This window comes from Phoenix dactylifera, unplaced genomic scaffold (assembly GCF_009389715.1).
Source record: "Phoenix dactylifera cultivar Barhee BC4 unplaced genomic scaffold, palm_55x_up_171113_PBpolish2nd_filt_p 000120F, whole genome shotgun sequence".
Taxonomy (NCBI): Eukaryota; Viridiplantae; Streptophyta; class Magnoliopsida; order Arecales; family Arecaceae; genus Phoenix; species Phoenix dactylifera.
In genome coordinates this window covers 813,903-826,323 of record NW_024067688.1, presented here as the reverse complement: position 1 = coordinate 826,323, position 12,421 = coordinate 813,903, and positions in this window count along the sequence as shown.

Sequence of the window (12,421 nt, the reverse complement as noted above, 5' to 3'; positions counted from 1 at the left end):
AGGCATCCGAGGGTTAGGCCTCAGGAAATTCTTCCAGCGCTAGGCCAGGCATCCGAGGGTTAGGCCTCAGGAAATCCTTCCGGCGCTAGGCCAGGCATCCGAGGGTTAGGCCTCAGGAAATTCTTCCGGCGCTAGGCCAGGCATCCGAGGACTGAGCCTTGGGGAATTCCGCTCGTTGGTTGGCCAAGGCTGGCGCAAGCCGAGGCGACCGGTCGGGGCTTCAGGCTAGTCTGCTCCCAGGATGATCATCGGGTTAGCCTGGCATCCGAGAGCCGTGCCTCGGGGAATTCCGCTCGTTGGTCGGCCAAGGCTGGCGCAAGCCGAGGCGACCGGTCGGGGCTTCAGGCTAGTCTGCTCCCGGGATGATCATCGGGTTAGCCTGGCATCCGAGGGCCGAGCCTCGGGGAATTCCGCTCGTTGGTCGGCCAAGGCTGGCGCAAGCCGAGGCGACCGGTCGGGGCTTCAGGCTAGTCTGCTCCCGGGATGATCATCGGGTTAGCCTGGCATCCGAGGGCCGAGCCTCGGGAAATTCCGCTCGTTGGTCGGCCAAGGCTGGCGCAAGCCGAGGCGACCGGTCGGGGCTTCAGGCTAGTCTGCTCCCGGGATGATCATCGGGTTAGCCTGGCATCCGAGGGCCGAGCCTCCGGAAATTTCGCTCGTTGGTCGGCCAAGGCTGGCGCAAGCCGAGGCGACCGGTCGGGGCTTCAGGCTAGTCTGCTCCCGGGATGATCATCGGGTTAGCCTGGCATCCGAGGGCCGAGCCTCGGAAAATTCCGCTCGTTGGTCGGCCAAGGCTGGCGCAAGCCGAGGCGACCGGTCGGGGCTTCAGGCTAGTCTGCTCCCGGAATGATCATCGGGTTAGCCTGGCATCCGAGGGCCGAGCCTCGGGGAATTCCGCTCGTTGGTCGGCCAAGGCTGGCGCAAGCCGAGGCGACCGGTCGGGGCTTCAGGCTAGTCTGCTCCCGGGATGATCATCGGGTTAGCCTAGCATCCGAGGGCCGAGCCTCGAGAAATTCCGCTCGTTGGTCGGCCAAGGCTGGCGCAAGCCGAGGCGACCGGTCGGGGCTTCAGGCTAGTCTGCTCCCGGGATGATCATCGGGTTAGCCTGGCATCCGAGGGCCGAGCCTCGGAAAATTCCGCTCGTTGGTAGGCCAAGGTTGGCGCAGGCCGAGGCGACCGGTCGGGGCTTCAGGCTAGTCTGTTCCCGGGATGATCATCGGGTTAGCCTGGCATCCAAGGGCCGAGCCTCGGGAAATTCCGCTCGTTGGTCGGCCAAGGCTGGCGCAAGCCGAGGCGACCGGTCGGGGCTTCAGGCTAGTCTGCTCCCGGGATGATCATCGGGTTAGCCTGGCATCCGAGGGCCGAGCCTCGGAAAATTCCGCTCGTTGGCCACGCGCCTGTCGCTTGCCGCTCGACGGGATTTCTCCGTGGCCAGCTACGATCGTGTTTCTCCTCTTCTCCAAGCGTCGCCTGGGGAACACCAGAAGGGTATTAAATGCTAATTGAGGCGTTACCTGGGAAATCGGATCGCCAGTTGCTGCTTGCAAGGAGTGTCAGTTAAGTGGCCGCGATACGCGCGTTCTTCGAGGCGGATGCGGCCTGGGCGCGAGCGGAGATACGTGGGCCGTGGGATACACACCGCCCGGAGTGTCCTGCATGAGGAATGCAATTAAGGAGAACGACGCTTAGGAGATCGTGGAAGGATACGCCTCGAGAGCTGGAACGGCTCCGGATTCGGTGCGCCCGCCTTTATTGGAGCCACCCGCATCGGAACGACCGGGGGGCCACAGTTTGGCTATAAATATAAGTGCAGGCGCGGTGGAGCCTGCCAAGCCGGAGCTATTCAGGTTGCCATGGATCGTGGACCTTCTCTCCGGCGTGTGGCTGGAAAACCCCCGCCGGAGGAACGGGAGGCGCGCCCCTCGCGACTTCCGCCAACTAGCCGTTTCATCTGGGATCAACAAGGAGGTTCTCCCCGGCGGAACTCCGCTCTAGGCGTTTCATCCGGGATCACATCCCCCCTCCTTTCAGCCCCGCCTCCCGATTGAGCTCTGCGCCAGACGCTTCATCCGGGATCGCGCCTCCTCGCGCTCTTCTCCCTTGTATTCCTTCCCTCCCCTTCTCCTGGGGAGGACCGGAATATCCCTTGGAGGTGGCGTTCCTCTGGAGGTAGCGGGAACTCCCACTTCGTCCACTTCTTCTTCGTCCGCGCCGGCTCTTTGTCTTTTGCGTGAGGCGTTGATGGCGCCTCCGGGGAGAAGCACCCACGCCCGGTGGGATTGCAGCTGCTTCGGATGGAGGGTTCGGGATCCCAGATCTTCGACTCCACGGAGTCTCCACCTCTTCCTTGTTTTCTTTATTCCCCAATTCCCCTCTGGGAATTCTTTGTAATCACACGAACACACCGTTGTAACCAGGAATTATTGAAATGAAAAGAATTGTACATTTTTCGAACTGTCTTCCTGGCTTTGTCGTTCTACTGGTGATACACCCGCAGGTTAGCGGAATTCCAGCTTCTCGGAATTTCTCGACCATCTAGGGCCTCCAACTGGTAGGAGCCAGGTCGGTTTACCCAGCGAACCCTATACGGGCCTTCCCAATTTGGCGCCAGCTTCCCACCTTCCGCGGGTTGAGATGCTTTGGCTCGCCTTAGCACCAGATCTCCGATTCTGAAAAGTTTTGGTCGGACCTTGGAGTTATAATATCGGGCCACCCTCCGCTGATACATCGCCATCCGAACCTGTGCCATTTCTCTTGCTTCTTCCAAGAGGTCCAGGTTCCCTCGGAGTTGCTCCGAATTGGCCTCGGGTTGGTGCGCGGCCACCCGGGGCGAGGGGAGTCCGAGCTCCACGGGAACAACCGCTTCCGTGCCATAGGTTAGGCTGAAAGGCGTCTCCCCGGTAGGGGTCCGATGCATGGTCCGATACGCCCAAAGGACATTCTCGAGTTCTTCGACCCAAGCTTGCCCCGTCCGACCGATTCGCGCCTTAATTCCTTGGAGGATTGTCCGATTTGTGACCTCGGCCTCACCGTTGGTTTGGGGATGCGACACAGATGTGAACCGATGCTCGATCCCGAACTCCTCGCAGAAGTCACGGAAATGCTTGTTGTCGAACTGTCGACCATTATCCGAGATGAGGACCCAAGGTACCCCAAATCGGACAATGATGTTTTTCTTCACGAACTTCCGGACTTGCGCCTCCGTGATAGTGGCCAGCGGCTCTGCTTCCACCCACTTGGTGAAGTAGTCGATTGCAACAATCAAAAATTTCCGCTGGGCTGAAGCGACGGGGAATGGTCCGAGGATATCCATTCCCCACTGTGCGAAGGGCCAGGGCGCGGTGATTGGTGCCAAGGGGACAGAAGGGACTCTCTGGACGTTGGCGTGGCGCTGGCAGGCATCGCATTTCCGTACGTGATCCTTCGAGTCCTCCAATAAGGTAGGCCAATAATAGCCTTGCCTCATGATCTTGTGCGCTAAGGACCTAGCCCCCAAGTGCGATCCGCAGACGCCCTCATGGACTTCGCCGAGGACGTAGGCCGCCTCCGAGGGGCGGAGGCACCTTAAGAGGGGGGCGGTGAACGAGGTCCGATACAGCCTCCCTTCATAGAGTACGTAGTGGGCGGACTTCTTGACAAGTCGCCGAGCTTGATCTTCGTCTTCAGGGAGGATCCCTTCGGCGAGGTAGGCGACGAGCGGGTCCATCCAAGACGGCTCCGGATCAATCGCCATCACTGCTCCAGCCTCGTCGATGCTCGGGGCATCCAGGGTCTCCAGGTAGATTGCCCTCGACAAGTTGTGCGCCTCTGTGCCCACCAAGCGGGACAACCTGTCGGCCCTGGCATTTTCGCTTCTGGGGACCTGCTGGATGTCGACACTGTCGAGGTCGGAAATGAGTGCTTGCACCTTCCGGACGTAGTTCTGCATGGTCGGGCTCCGGGCCTCGAACTCCCCACGAACCTGCCCGACCACCAGCTGGGAGTCGGTGAAGACCTTCAAACGCCGAATGCCGAGCTCCCTGGTGAGTTTGAGTCCCGTGACTAGGGCCTCGTACTCCGCCTCGTTGTTGGTCACTGGAAATTCAAACCTCAAGGCATACTCGGCTATCACTCCATCAGGACTGGTAAGGACCAGCCCGGCCCCTCCACCCTCGGGGTTCGACGACCCATCGATGTGAAGCGTCCAGATCGGGAGGTCGAGGCTGGGCGTTTCCGGCGGTCTAGGTTCTGCCTCCTGCACCGTGCACTCAGCGAGGAAGTCCGCGAGCACCTGGGCCTTGATGGCGGGTCGAGGCTGGTAGCGGATGTCGAACTCACCGAGTTCTACTGCCCACTTCACCAGTCGTCCCGCATTCTCGGGGTTGCTGAGGATCTGCCGTAGTGGTTGATCGGTTAAGAGGGTGACCGAATGAGCCTGGAAATAGGGGCGAAGCCTCCTGGTCACGGTCAGCAGCGCGAAGGCGATCTTTTCAGCCTTCGTGTACCGCGTCTCGGCATCCCGTAGGACCCGGCTGATGTAGTACACAGGCTTCTGGAGCTTTGCCTCTTCCCGAACCAGCACCGCACTGACCGCGGTTGGGGAGACCGCCAGATAGAGGCAGAGCATCTCCCCTTCTTGCGGCTTGGACAGTAGGGGAGGAGACGCCAGGTATTCCTTGAGCTGGTCGAATGCTGCTTGACATTCGGCCGTCCAGAGGAAGTCTTTCGGGCGTTTTAACACCTTGAAGAATGGTTGGCAGCGTTCGGCCGATTTTGCCACAAATCGTCCAAGCGCGGCGACCCTTCCAGCGAGCTCCTGAACCTCCTTTACTTTGGTCGGAGGGGACATACCTTGGATGGCCTTGATTTTGTCCGGGTTGGCTTCGATACCCCGCTGGTTGACAATGAAACCGAGGAACCTCCCGGCCGAAGCGCCGAAGGCGCACTTCGCTGGGTTCAGCTTCATGCGAAACTTCCGCAAGGTGGTGAAAGTCTCCTCCAAATCCACGATGTGCTGGTCTGCATGGCGGCTCTTCACCAGCATATCGTCCACGTACACCTCCATGTTTCGGCCGATTTGCTCTTTGAAGATTTTGTTGACGAGGCGCTGGTAAGTGGCGCCAGCATTCTTCAGACCGAAGGGCATTACCTTGTAGCAGTACAGCCCCCGGTCTGTTATAAAGGCAGTTTTCTCCTCGTCCTGTGGGGCCATCATTATCTGGTTGTAACCGGAGAAGGCGTCCATGAAAGACAGCAGCTGATATCCGGAAGTCGCGTCGACCAGTTGGTCTATTCGCGGAAGCGGAAAGCTATCCTTAGGGCACGCCTTGTTCAGGTCGGTATAGTCGACGCACATCCTCCACTTTCCGCTCGCCTTCCGGACAAGTACAACATTTGCCAGCCACTCGGGGTAGCTTACCTCCCTTATGAATCCTGCCTCCAAGAGCTTGTCTACCTCCTGGTCGACCACCCGGATCCGATCCGGGGCACAGTGTCTCTTCTTCTGCTTTATTGGTCGGTGGGTCGGGTCGACGTTGAGGGCGTGAGAAATGACCTCCGGGTCGATCTCAGGTACATCGGCCGCCGACCAGGCAAATACGTCGGCATTGGCTCGGAGGAATTCCACCAACCGGGCCCGAGCTCCCGGGTCGAGATTGGCGCCGACCCGGACCGCCCGGTCGGGGCGGCCTTCCTCAAGGGGGACTTCGACCACACCCTCGGCCGGCTCCCCCTGCCACAAGGCCACCTCGTCTCTGGCATCAAGGGACTCGACGCTTAGGGCTTCCACGGGCTTCTTCCCTTTGAGGGTTGCTAGAAAATATTGCCGTGCGGTCGGTTGGTCACCTCGGACCTCTCCGATCCCGACCGCCGTGGGGAACCGCATGAGCAAGTGGTACGTGGAGACCACCGCGCGAAGGGCGTTCAGCCCGGGTCGCCCGAGGATAGCGTTGTAGGCCGAGGGAACACGGACGACCAAGAACCCGAGTCGCACCGTGGCTTCTGCGGGTGCGACGCCCGCAGTCACAGGCAACTCAACGACACCTTCCGCCGGGACAGCGTCACCGGTGAATCCTACGAGGGGGGTGGACATTTTGTGCAACAACTGTCTGGACAAGCTCATCTTTTGGAAGGCCTCGTAAAACAAAATATCAGCTGAGCTTCCACTATCCACAAGAACACGCCTTACATCATAGTTTGCCATAGTGAGGGAGATCACCATGGCGTCATCGTGGGGAGTCTGAACCCCCTTTACATCCTCATCAGAAAAGGTGATTACATTGCCGACCTTCTGCCTCTTTACGACGGCCGTCCCTGACGCTTCCGTCGAGCCCCCTGCGTTCCTCACGGGCCGAGAGCAGCCCCCAGTGATAGTGTGGATCACGCCCGCAACGGGTCGATTCTGCTCCCGAGGCTCTGAAGGAGCCGGGTCGGCCGGACGCGGGTCTGCGGGGGGACGTCGGTCGCTCACATATCGACCGAGACGCCCCCGACGGATAAGAGCCTCGATCTCGTCCCGAAGCTGGAAGCAGTCCTCTGTGTCGTGGCCGTGGTCTCGGTGGTACTCACAGTACGCCCGGGAGGGCCTCTTTCCAGGGATCCTTCGTATCTGTCTCGGGGCCAGGAGGTCCTCCCGCCCCTTGATCTCCATAAGGATCTGGGCCCGGGGAGTCAGGAGAGGGGTGTACCGGTTGAAACGTCGGGGCGGAGAACGAGGGCGTGGGGCGCCGTGGTTCTTCGCCGGCGTCGGGCTTCTGCGCCGACGCTGGGGCGTCGGGCTCCTCCTCTGGCGTGCCTCTTTCCGCCTTTTCTTCCCAAGCTTTTGTAGGATCTCGGCGGCCTCCTTGCTCCGGTGGGCGGCCGCCTCCTCGGCGTCCGCATACTGGTTCGCCCGAGACAACAGCTCTGGGAAGCTCCGCGGCAGGCGTTTGTCCAGGGAGAAGGTGAGTCTGCCCTTCCGGAAGCCACGCTTCAGGGCTGAAAGAGCTACCTCCTGACTCAGGTTCCGAACCTCCAGCGTAGCCCTGTTGAAGCGGGTAAGATAATCCCGCAGGCTTTCTCCCTCGTTTTGCCGGACATCAAAGAGGGAGTCGGAGACCAGTCGCCGCCGGCTACTGACGGCGAAATGAGTGATGAAGAGGCGAGTGAACTGGTCGAAGGACCAGGTTGAGTCAGCCTCCAGCCCGGCGAACCATGCCCTCGCCGGGCCACGGAGGGTTGCCGGGAAAGCCTTGCAGAGAAGGGGATCTGATGCTCCGTGGAGGAGCATAAGGGTCCTGAAACTCTCGACGTGATCCCGCGGGTCCGCCGCCCTGTCATAGGGCTCGATTGCCGGCATTTTGAACCCCGGCGGATTCGAGGTCCGCAGGATCCTCGAGGCGAGCGCCGGCTGGGAGGAGATCTCTAAGTCGGCGAAGGGATCTTTGGAATGGCCCTTCAGGACCTGGAGTTGTCGGTGGAGATCGTCCACCCGCCGGTCCAGGGAACGCGACCGGTGGGTGGGAGACAAGGAGCGGCGAGAGGGGGACCGACTGGAGCGCGGGTTCCTCGAGGACTGAGGGGTTTGGAAACGCGCCCGGGCCCACCTCTCGTACTCCGCGCAGCTCCGGTGGGAAGGTCCCGGCAGAATGGAGCGTGCTCGAGAATCCTCCTCGCGCCGGCGCTCCTCCCCATGGGAGAGGAAGGAACGCGGGTTGAGGAGGACAGGCGAACGCTCAGGCAGCGGCGGCTCCTGAGCCTGCTGCGGCGCCCGGGACATCGCACCCTGTAGATTCTGCACCGCCTCCGCGAGGGTGCGAACCTGCTGGGTTAGCTGGTCGAACTGGGCGGCTTCGACCATCTGAATGGGCGGTGGGGCGGTGGAGTGTTGCTGAGAGCGTGTTGGGGATGCAGCGGCCTCCCGGCCAGTGGCGCGAGAGGCCCCGCGACCGGAAGCATTGGAAGCTCCACGACCACCTCGCCGTGCCATTACGATCGCTCTGAGATCCGGGCCCTTCCTCTAGCGCCAACTGTTGCTGGTGGTCCAAACCGAGAACGATTGGCACAGCGGTGTGAACGGGGTTCCCTTTGAGTTGCTTTGGTTGCGCTCTGCCTTCCGCCGTGAAACCTGCAAACAAGCCTCGCACCACCACCGGGGTAGTGGGGGCCCTCCGACGATCAAGTCAGAGGAGATCGAAGGAGAAGGAGAAGGAGAAGGTAGCAGGTGAGTTGATACTCTGGAAGATATATCTTACCCTCCCCCTTCCCCCCCAGCCTCATATATATCAGGCTGGGGGGTTTTTCCGGGGATTCGTCATCGTGTGGCACGATGGGGCTGCCACTGACATGGCCGTTACAGGGCGTCATGGGGCAGCGCTGGGTACAGCCATGGCAGGGCATAGTGGAGCTCCGCTTTGTACGACTGTTACAGGGGATCGTGGGGCAGCGCCGGATACGGCCGTTGCAGGGAGTAGTGGAGCAGGGGGCCGCGGCGTGCCTCAGAGGAATAGTCTGTTGTTGTCGAGAGATTGCCGACTCGGGGTCGGATTGCTGGATCAAGGGGCAGCCGACTCGGGGTCGGGCTGCGGAGCCGAAGATATCCGACCCGAGGTCGGATTGCTGGATCAAGGGGCAGCCAACTCGGGGTTGGGCTGCGGAGCCGAAGATATCCGACCCGAGGTCGGATTGCTGGATCAAGGGGCAGCCGTAGTCTTCCTGGGCGCGCGTGCCGGTCACGTGGGGCATGGTGGCTAAGTTCCCCCGTAACAAGTGTAAACCAAAATATGGGTTCATGTGCACAAGATACCGTGGTGATCTTAGGTCATAGGATCAGTTGCACAACTCCCACTAAGAGAATCATCTTTTGACATGTAAGTAAGACTTCATAAGATTTCTCTTTATAGGTCAATTCAGTGAACTCATTCCTCTAATGAGCACTCACATCTTTGTATTAGTGTCTCACACAAGTGATTGTGAGATCAATCACCCTCTGCATAGAGCATACATAAGATGTGCCAGTCTTTCCGGTAATCATTGATCCCCGACTCAATGTACCAATGACTGGAAATATTTAAGATTAGGATTTTAGAGTTTTAGGTCTCACTAGTATGATCTCATCATAGCCTCAAAACCATGGCCCTAATCTAAGGGTTTTATCACAAATATAATCAACAGCATATGATAAAACATAATGCCTTTATTCATATTTAAATGTCATGTACATGATTTGGACAAATCAAAAGAAAAACCCTTTGCAATACATATTGCGATTGGCTTGTAGGGCATCTACTCTTTCAATCTCCCACTTGCACTAAAGCCAATCGCTCTTATATTTCATCCCCATACAATCGAGGTGGCGATCGAACTGCTGTTGCGGTAGAGCTTTAGTGAACGGGTCTGCTAGGTTGTTCTTTGTATCTACTCATTCAATGACTATGTCTTGTCTCTCGACAATCTCTCGAACAAGATGGAAGCGTCTTAGAATATGCTTGGATTTATGATGAGACCTTGGTTCCTTCGCTTGAGCAACAGCTCCAATGTTATCACAATAAATTGGGACTGGTCCAGCAATCTCAGGAACTACTCCTAACTCAGAGATGAACTTCTTCATCCAGACAGCTTCCTTAGCGGCTTCACTTACAGCAATGTATTCTGCCTCAGTAGTTGAGTCAGCTACAGTTTGCTGTTTGGAACTCTTCCAGCTCACTGCACCGCCGTTTAGGGTAAAGACATACCCTAAAGTGGACTTGCTATCATCTAGGTCTGATTGAAAACTAGAATCAGAAAATCCTTCTAGTTTCAACTTAGATCCTCCATAAACTAGAAAAATATCTTTAGTCCTTCTCAAGTACTTAAGAATATTTTTCACAGCTATCCAATAATCCTCTCTTGGATCAGCCTGGAATCTGCTTGTTATGCCTAAGGCTTAAGCAACATCAGGCCTAGTACATAACATAGCATACATAATCGATCCTACTGCCGAAGCATAGGGAATAGAATTCATTCTATTTCTCTCTTCAGATGTCTTAGGAGACATCTTCTTAGAGAGACGTATGCCATGACTCATAGGCAAGTAACCTCTTTTACTTCCTTCCATGCTGAATCTTTTCAGCACATGATCTATGTACCTAGACTGGGACAAGCCTAGCATCCTTTTAGATCTATCCCTATAGATCTTTATACCAAGTATATAGGATGCTTCTCCCAAGTCTTTCATGGAAAAGCTTTTTGACAGCCAAGTCTTGACCGATTGTAATATTGGAATATCATTTCCAATGATCAGTATGTCATCTACATACAATATTAAGAAGACAATGGCACTCCCACTAGTCTTCTTGTACATACATGGTTCATCCACATTTTTGATAAAACCAAACTCTTTGACTGTTGTATCAAAACGGATGTTCCAACTCCTCGATGCTTGCTTTAATCCATAAATGGATCTCTTAAGCTTGCATACTTGATTTGCTCTCTTACTTGAGACAAATCCTTCTGGCTATGTCATGTAAACCTCTTCCTCAAGATGACCATTAAGGAAGGCGGTTTTGACATCCATCTGCCAGATTTCATAATCATAGTATGCAGCTATTACAAGCAAAATCCGAATAGATTTGAGCATAGCTACTGGTGAAAAAGTTTCATCATAGTCAATTCCTTGCTTTTGCCTGAAACCTTTTGCCACCAATCTAGCCTTATAGGTTTCTACTTGGCCATCTGCTCCAATCTTTTTCTTATAGACCCATTTGCAACCTATAGGGTTTACACCCTCTGGTGCATCAACCAAAGTCCATACTTGGTTGGTATACATAAAATCTATTTCGGATTTCATGGCTTCTAGCCATTTGTCAGAGTCACTACTCATGACAGCTTCCAAATAGGTCAGAGGATCATTATTCTGAACAATGTGGGCTTCATCATTCTCAATGATGAACCCATACCTCTCAGGTGCTCTTCGCACTCTATCTGACCTTCGGAGAGGAGTGTGTTGTGGTTGTTCCTCATTTATGGGTACATCTGGTTGAAGAATTTCTTGTGTTTCTATTTGTAGGTCTTGAACTTCATTAAGTTCAATTCTTCTTTCACTGCCCTTTTCTAAGATAAACTCCTTTTCTAAAAAGGTGGCATGCCTACTAACAAATACCTTTTATTCAGTAGGGTGATAGAAGAGATATCTAATACTTTCTTTGGAATAACCTACAAATATACATTTATCTGATCTAGCACTTAGCTTATGTCCAAAATTTCTTTTACATATGCTTGGCAGCCCCATATTTTAAAATATTTAAGATTGGGCTTTCTACCTCTCCATATCTCATATGGAGTACTAGATACAGATTTTGAAGGTATCCTGTTTAGCACATACAACCCCAGAAGGAAATAGGAAGATCTGTAAAGCACATCATGGACCTTACCATATCTAATAGAGTATGATTCCTCCGTTCAGCTACACCATTTAATTGTGGCGTATACGGAGGTGTCCATTCAGAGAGAATGCCCTTTTCTTTAAGATGATTTAAAAACTCACTAGAAAGGTATTCACCTCCTCGATCAGATCGAAGAATTTTAATACACTTCCGGTTTGTTTTTCAACCATACTTTGATACTCTTTAAACTTATCAAAGGCTTCGGATTTATGTTTCATAAGATACACAAATCCGAACCTTGATAAATCATCAGTGAATGTGATAAAGTAAGAGTATCCACCTCTAGCTGGAGTTGTCATAGGAACACATACATCTGTATGTATAAGTCCTAATAACTCATTTGCCCTTTCTCCATGTCTAGTGAATGGAGACTTGGTCATTTTTTCCATAAGACAAGATTCACAAGTTCCTAATGATTCATAATCATAAGGATCAAAGAACTCTTCTTTGTATAACTTGTTGATTCTTGATTCACTTATGTGACCAAGTCGGCAATGCCAAAGGAGGGTATTATTCACTTCCTCTCTCTTTCTTTTATTGCTTTTATTAATATGAAAGACATTGTCATTAAGTAATAAAACAAGAAGACCATTTTCCATAATGCCATTGCAAAGATGCTTATTAAAAAAATAAATAGAGCAACTATTGCCCTTTCCATTAATTTCAAAGCCTTTCTTTAATAACAAAATAATAGAAATTACATTTCTAATAATTTTGGGCATATAATAACAATCTTCTAATTATAAGAGCTCTCCCGAAGGCAACTCCAAGTTGTAGGTTCCAACGGCTTCAGCCTGGATGGACTCTCCTCCAGCGCCATATAGCTCGAAGTCACCTTTCTTCAAAATTTTAATTTTCTGTAGTCTATGCAAAGATTTGCAAATGTAAAAACCACAGCCAGTATCCAATACCCATGAATTTGAATTTGAAGAACTTAATGACAAGTTGGCATGTAACATAAACATACCTTTCGATGCAACTCTTGCATCGGTCTTCATACTTGCAAGAAAACTCTTGCAATTTCTTTTCCAGTGGCCAGCTTT